The sequence below is a fragment of the Podarcis vaucheri genome, assembly GCF_965113315.1.
Source record: "Podarcis vaucheri genome assembly, chromosome: 2".
In the NCBI taxonomy this organism is placed as follows: domain Eukaryota; kingdom Metazoa; phylum Chordata; class Lepidosauria; order Squamata; family Lacertidae; genus Podarcis; species Podarcis vaucheri.
In genome coordinates this window covers 18,776,865-18,783,691 of record NC_138760.1, presented here as the reverse complement: position 1 = coordinate 18,783,691, position 6,827 = coordinate 18,776,865, and the positions used below count along the sequence as shown (strand labels likewise).

Here is a 6,827-nt window from a genome sequence, read left to right as displayed (position 1 = left end):
TCTAAAAGAAGTAAGTCGTCTATCCATGAGGACCTCTTACAAGATGTCTAAATGGCCAAACAATTAAAATCTTTGTATATTTGCTCAGAAGCAAGTCCCGAGTTCAATGAGCTTTGTTCTTATGTAAGTTTACACAGCTCTCATGCAAAAACAAGGCAACTCTACTTAAGGGCTGGGGTTTCCTTTCTAAATAATAAAAAGGGTCCCTTGGGTTCTTGGGAATGCTAAATTCAAAGACCAGCACCAGCTCTGCTGCTTGTAATAATGCAGCTGAAGAATGCACAAAGGCCTGAGCATCCAAACCTCTGTGTTAAGTAAGTTGTGGGTGAACATATCAGACGACACAGCGATTCTTCAAACAGCTCTTGTTTATTCACAGGCCAGAACAGAACTGAACCGAAGGGTTCAGCCAGCCTGCTTATATAGAGCTCCACTACAACGCAACAGTAACCACTTTCTTGCTGCAGCACCTCCAGAGCCACACGGCAGAGCAGCCCTGAAGCCCTGGGGGGATTTGGTCAGTACCAGGCAGGTGTGACCTGCGATGCTCTGTCTTCTGTCGATGGTCAAAGCTGAGGGTGGGGTGTAGATAGGGGTAAACTGGGGCAACTCAGTCTGCCCAGGGTTGGAGACATGCCCTCGATGGAGAGAAGATACTACGGACATTATTATTATTATTATTATTATTATTATTATTATTATTAGGGTGGGGGGGTCTGTGCAGATGCGCAGAATCGAAACGGGAGGTGCTGCAGCAAACAATGCAAGTTGGGGAAACCCTCGAGATTCTTTACCAGCAAAATACACAGTGGCTCTTCCTTTTCAGGTATTTTCCCCTTCGTTCCTCCCTGGTTTTCCTTCTGAATCAGATGAGCTCAAGTCTCTTTGAAGGGTAGCTAAGCTTGTGGTCCTCTGGATGTTGCTGGACTACAGCTCCCATCATTCCTGACCATGCCTGCTGGGGCTGATGGGAATTGAAGTCCTAGCCACACCTTGATAGCTTCAGCTTAGTCCCCCCCCTCCTTTAAAACATGGAATTAGCCAGGAGCTGACAGCAGGTGGCCTTGTACAAAAAGTGGAACGGTTTCTCTCTCTGTGTGTGTTTCTGTATCTGGTGGGAAGGCTAGTTTCCAAAGTCCATCTTTCTCCCCCTGCAATTTTTTTTTTTTTTTGTATTTCCTATAAGAGCTATTCCAATGCAGACAGATTTTGTGAAATAAAGTGAGATGGGGGGGACAGTAACCACTTTCTGTAACTAGCCAATCACTGAATGTCACTTTCAATCCCTTATTTGCATATGTGGACCTGAGTGAAAACTATCTACAGTATCCCCCTGCTGGCCCAGGGTGAGAACTTCAGTACATAACACTCTGGGTGTTTCATGCTTAGGCCGCTCACAGCAGAAAACACTTTTCTGGCTTCAGTTGCTGGGTGCCCCTGTCTACACAAGTGCCTTTATCTGAGTATGCTTTTTACCTTACCATCACCACCTCTAATTTATGGTCATAACTAGTTCTAAATTGGAAATCCCAGCTTATTTTGCTCTGCTTATTACAGCAGCAGATCACAGTGGTTTAATAAAGAGGGAACATTTTGCACCTTGTGTTTTTCTCTAGCCATTGCTGATCTTTCTGTTCACTCTTGGACCAGAGGCAGATTAACCAGAGAATGTAGCACTCCATTATGCAAGGGACTATTCTCTAAGCCTGGTGTGGAGCCTAGTCGCTGGGCCTGGCTTTTGGGCAGGTGCAATGGGGAAGTTCTGTTTTAAAGGATTCCTATCACAAGCACACTTTCAAGACGCTTGCACGGTCCATGTCAGCAACATTGATCCGGCAAGGTAATCAGACAGCTGCTGAGAGCAATTGGGAGACAGTAAGCCCATACACATCAGGCTAGACACACTAAATTGGTTCTTCACTTTATGCACATGCATGTCTACGAATAAAAGCATCGAGTTGTAAATGGCCTTATTATCACAGAGGCCATTACAAATCAACTTGGGTCAGGCTGAGGTGAACTTGTGCGGCACTGTTGAATTAATGTATGCAATAGCAATTTAAAACCCTCTAATCTCCAAGATTACTAATAATTTCCCCATTTTCCTAGGATGCTTTGCTAGAGCCAAACAATAATAATACATAGTATTTGGTTCACCCTGTGCTTGGGGATGTCAACAAGTGCAGATCCAGACCAGAAATGAGTTAAAATCCTCAGAATTTATTTCAAACGTTGGGGTAATACCCCCATTTTTTTAATGGAAGAAGCATTCAGAGTAACACTATATGGCCTAGGAAAACTTCTCCTGAAGCACAGGGGGACACAAGGCTGGCTGAAGCTGATTCATAATGAGTGAGAGGCTGTCACTCTGCACAAGCTCAGAGTCATTCTTGTTCTATACGCTCCAGAGCGGAGGTCCCAGAGTTAATATCAAATTCCTTGATTTGTATCAAAGCCTATTTTGGGCTAATTCACAATACTTTTTGATGCTGGGCTTACAAATTCAAGGTGAGTAGGCTAACTAGCCCTCGCCATTGATTATTATTGTTCTTCTGTCTATAGCCCTGTTTTGAGGAGTTTGTATGTATGCAAAAGAGGTCACCTGTCTTGTAATGCCTCCACACTGAGCACAGCATAGAAGTAGCTGCACTCAAAATGCAAGCCATGATATTTTTTCCCCTACTGCAGAAGTAAAATGTCTCTACTACTATACAGCAGGCATGTCCAAAGTCCGTTTGGGGGGCCTAATCTGGCCCGCCGGTTGGTTTAATCCGGCCCCTGTGGCAGTTTATTTCCTGGGGTAAAATCCTAAAAAAACCTCCACAACTTCAGTCCTAAAAGGTCAACAACTTTGGTTGGCTCTTTGGTCGGCCCTCACGGCCCCTCTGGAAGGACAGATCCTGAAGCTGAGGCTCCAATACTTTGGCCACCTCATGAGAAGAGAGGACTCCCTGGAAAAGACCCTGATGTTGGGAAAGATGGAGGGCACAAGGAGAAGGGGACGACAGAGGACGAGATGGTTGGACAGTGTTCTCGAAGCTACTAGCATGAGTTTGACCAAACTGCAGGAGGCAGTGGAAGACAGGAGTGCCTGGCGTGCTCTGGTCCATGGGGTCACGAAGAGTCGGACACGACTAAACAACAACAATACCACCACGGCCCCTCACTTCATCAAATCTGGCCCTCTTTGAAAAAAGTTTGGACACCACTGCTTTACAGTCATGGTTAACAGTTCACAAGTTTGGCTGCCAGTGACTAGAGATATAGGAGAATTCAAAACGAAACAGGAGAGGAAATTGCCAGTTCAACCCATGTCTGGAACAGAAATTAATCCAGCAAACAGAATCTGTATTCATTGTTGTTTATAGTCTGCAAATGATATGTAACTGATTTCTCTTCCCCCACCCGCCACTTGCATTGGAGTTTCCCTTGGCTTTTAAATGAATGCTGTGTGGCATTATACAATTAATTACATAAAGTGGACAGCTAAACAAATAACGTTGGGGTTTTTCGGTTGGAAACTGAACTGCAGCAGAAAGTAAACAGCCGCTGCATGCAACTAACACAGGTCAGAACAGATGCCTTTTTACATCCTTACCAGTGAACTTCTTTTCACACTAAAAATCATTCCTTCTCTGATCTTCATGCTGCACTTCAGAAGTCCTCAGACCCTCCAAATCAGAGAATGAAGTTAGAGATAATACTCTACTCCTCCCCAGAAGCTAGAGGTCAGAGGATGCATGGGCGTAGCCAGGATTTATGTTGGCGGGGGGGGGGGGGGAGACACACCCTCTTGTCATCAACCTCTGTCTGGCTCTGTCTAGCAGATTCGGAATGAAATGTCTCAACAACAGTTGTTCTAAATTACTTGCTTTTGACCCCAAGTGCTCAGAAAAATCTGTCAAAATTTTCAGTCGTTTGAAAACCAGGAAGTTATATAAAAAATTAACATCAGGGAGAACCTTTCGTGTGGTTAATGAGCATATTTTGCAAAATTACAAAGAGCACGCCTTTTTCCATCTTATTTAAAACAAGTGTAAACTGAAATAATTTTTATCGGATTTCCTGAAAACCTTTTCTCTCAAATTCCTTTTTTCCAATGCAGTTTTTTTGTGTACACTCAGAAAGCATCACCCATTAAGACCTTAGCCAGGTCTTTACTCTCTGCAAGGTACTGAACGACAGCTCTACGGTACAGGCGGTGCATGGCTGAGCAAGAGAGATGAGCAGCGCCTTTTTTTGTTGTAGAGTAAAAGATTTCTGCCTCTTTTCCTAGGTCTGCTATTGTCAGGGGTTCAGGAGCAGAGACGCAGAGAAGGGAGGAGACAGAGAGCGAAGGGGAGGAATACGAAGGAAGGATGAGTGGGGATGACGACCCGAGATCACCGAGCCTGTCCAGTGAGTCCGAGGATTCCCAGAAGGGAGCGCCAGCGGTCAGAGCAAGGGGGGAAAGCAGGGGGACACCCCAGGAAGAAGGGTCCAGAGAGGGATCAGAGAGCAGCAGTTGGAGATCGGGACCCACGTGCCCAGCCGGGAGCAGCGGGGAGAAAGGGGACCAGACATCGGGTTCCGGAGGCTTTCAGCAGGAGGGAGGGCATGAGTCAGGAGTAGTCACGCCCACCTCGGGGAGCGACGAAACGATCAAGAGGAAGGTAGAGAGTTGGGCGCGCGCGCCAAGTTCAAATGCAGCGGAAGCTGGCGCAGTAAGCAGCCCGGAGAGTGAGCCAGGTCCCAAAGCCCGCCGCAAGGAGGCGGAAGGGTCAGGGGGGTCCGCGTCAGAAGAGAGTAGGAGAGAAGAGACCACGGGGGGCAGAAGGACCCAGAGACGGAAGGAAAGGCGCAGGAGGTGGAGCAAGGCTAGGGTATTAAGCTGGTGTGCTAGAGGCGGAGACTCAGACGGGTCTTCGCCGGTCTGACATAGAAGACGTGGGGCTGCACATTGCAGTTTGGAAATGGAACCTGTAACCCAATAAAGACTCTTTTAACGTGAACGCTGGCTAACGTGGTCCTATGTGAGCTGGGACTGGGTAGCAGCCCTGACAGCTATGTTCAGCTCTTTTAATTGCTCTTTGCTGAGTTTCTTCTCCTGTCACACGGAGTACCATAGTTCAGCTTTGGAGTCAAAGTCTTGCAACTTATAAAAACTTGAGAAGTGCTTGGCTTTCATCTTGAACGCTCATATCCAACATAAGGCGGTGTAGAGCCAAAATTGAAAAGGCAGGTGAATGCTCTTCTGAGAAATGTTGCTCTAACGAAGACACTAAAGAGTTCAAGTAAGGAATTACTAGAAATCTCTTCCAGTACTCTAAAGGGCTGGACACTGGAGCCATGTTGCTGTCTTCCAACAAATCTTGACACCACCAATTCCACTTCAACTTCCTCAGCAATCTTGTAGACATCCTCTATGAGCTCTGTAGCAACTTGCTCTGCATCACTGCAGCGAGTTGCTATTGGTCTAAGGATCAGTTTGATGTGCTCTGAATAATGGAGCAGGTGCAGGATTTTAGAACTGCAGAGCATTTGCCACAGATCCCAAGGCAGAATACTTGGCTATCAGAGCAATGATGAACTGAGCTTTGGTGGCAGCACATTGTAGCTGGAAGGCCTGTTTCCTTATGTTGCTATTTCCTTTGAACAATAATCTCTCCAACCCATCAAAGGTGCTCACAAAATGCTCTTGGAAAACTACAATACTTTTGTACTTTTGGGACCATCGCGTCTCACAGAGTGGAATGTTTAGAGCGTAGTGTCCGGGCTGAACGATGGGGGTGGAAACGCTCCTTCAGGTATACTGGGCTGAGGCTGTTTGGGGCTTTAAGGGTCAGCACCAACACTTTGAATTGTTGGGGTCCCTTCCAGGGCTTTTTTTTCCTGGCAGAAATTACCAGAACTCAGTTCTGGCACCACCACTCAGGTGTGTTCAGGGTGAATTCCGGCACCTCGTTTATTGGAAAAAATAGCACTGGTCTCTTCCAACCATGGGTGGACTGCCTCCCATCAAGTAAATTTAACAAAAATCGAAATACTTAACTGAAAGCAGAAATTATCAGAATATTTGAAATTGAAATGCTCCCTGAGGTCACTTGGATGATGTTGTGGCACGTTCTAGCGACTGCATGCAACTAACACAGATCAGAACAGAAAATGGTGCTTTTTTATATCCTTACCAGTGACTGTCTCTCCACCCTAAAGTAGGGTTACCAGACGTCCCCGTTTCCCAGGGACAGTCCCCGGATTTGCAAATTTGTCCCCGGACAAATTCCATCCCCAGAATGTCCCTAGATTTCATCTAATGACCCCAGGAAACATGGCAGCAGCAGCGGCAGTCTCAGCAGCCTGGTAGCGCAGTTGGCTCTGGCTAGCTTCAGGAGCAGCCTGCTACTGTGATGCCCGCCATTTTGCCTCGCTGGAAGTCCCCATATGATGTGTTGCACACAAGACACATCCTATAGGGACTCGGAGTAGGGGCTGAAGACATGGTGTTGGGTGCTGCTGCTGGGCGAAAGCTGCGCAGGGTCGTTGAGTTTGGTGCACCACTGCAACTTGGGCTCAGCTCACTGTCAGCACCGCTTCCCAAGGCCATCGGCTCAGCCTCTGGGTGGTGCTTGGGCAGCTGCGGCTGCGCCATGGTGCTCCTGAACTTGCAAGCGGCGGCTCAGCTTGTTGGCCAGCTCGTCATTGGCCATTGTGGACGATCTGGCCCAAGCGTGCCTCCTCCCGCTTGCTCGCCGCCAGCTCTGCCCCGGACCCACTGACTGGGCATGCTACAGTGCAGATAGATAGATAAACTTTATTTGTGTTAGCCAACGGCCATAGCAACATAAAGC

General features: G+C 47.2%; 1 long non-coding RNA gene across 1 annotated transcript in view; it reads right to left on the bottom strand.

Annotated features, from left to right (window-relative positions):
* Positions 1-321: 321 nt before the first annotated feature.
* The window catches only part of LOC309526709, a 52,784-nt gene continuing 46,278 nt past the window's right edge, over positions 322-6,827 (bottom strand). Inside the window, exons 2-3 of the long non-coding RNA XR_014216867.1 lie at positions 1,278-1,384; positions 322-470 (exon numbers count right to left, since the gene is read on the bottom strand). This is a non-coding gene — a long non-coding RNA (uncharacterized lncRNA). The remainder of the gene's footprint in view (positions 471-1,277; positions 1,385-6,827) is intronic.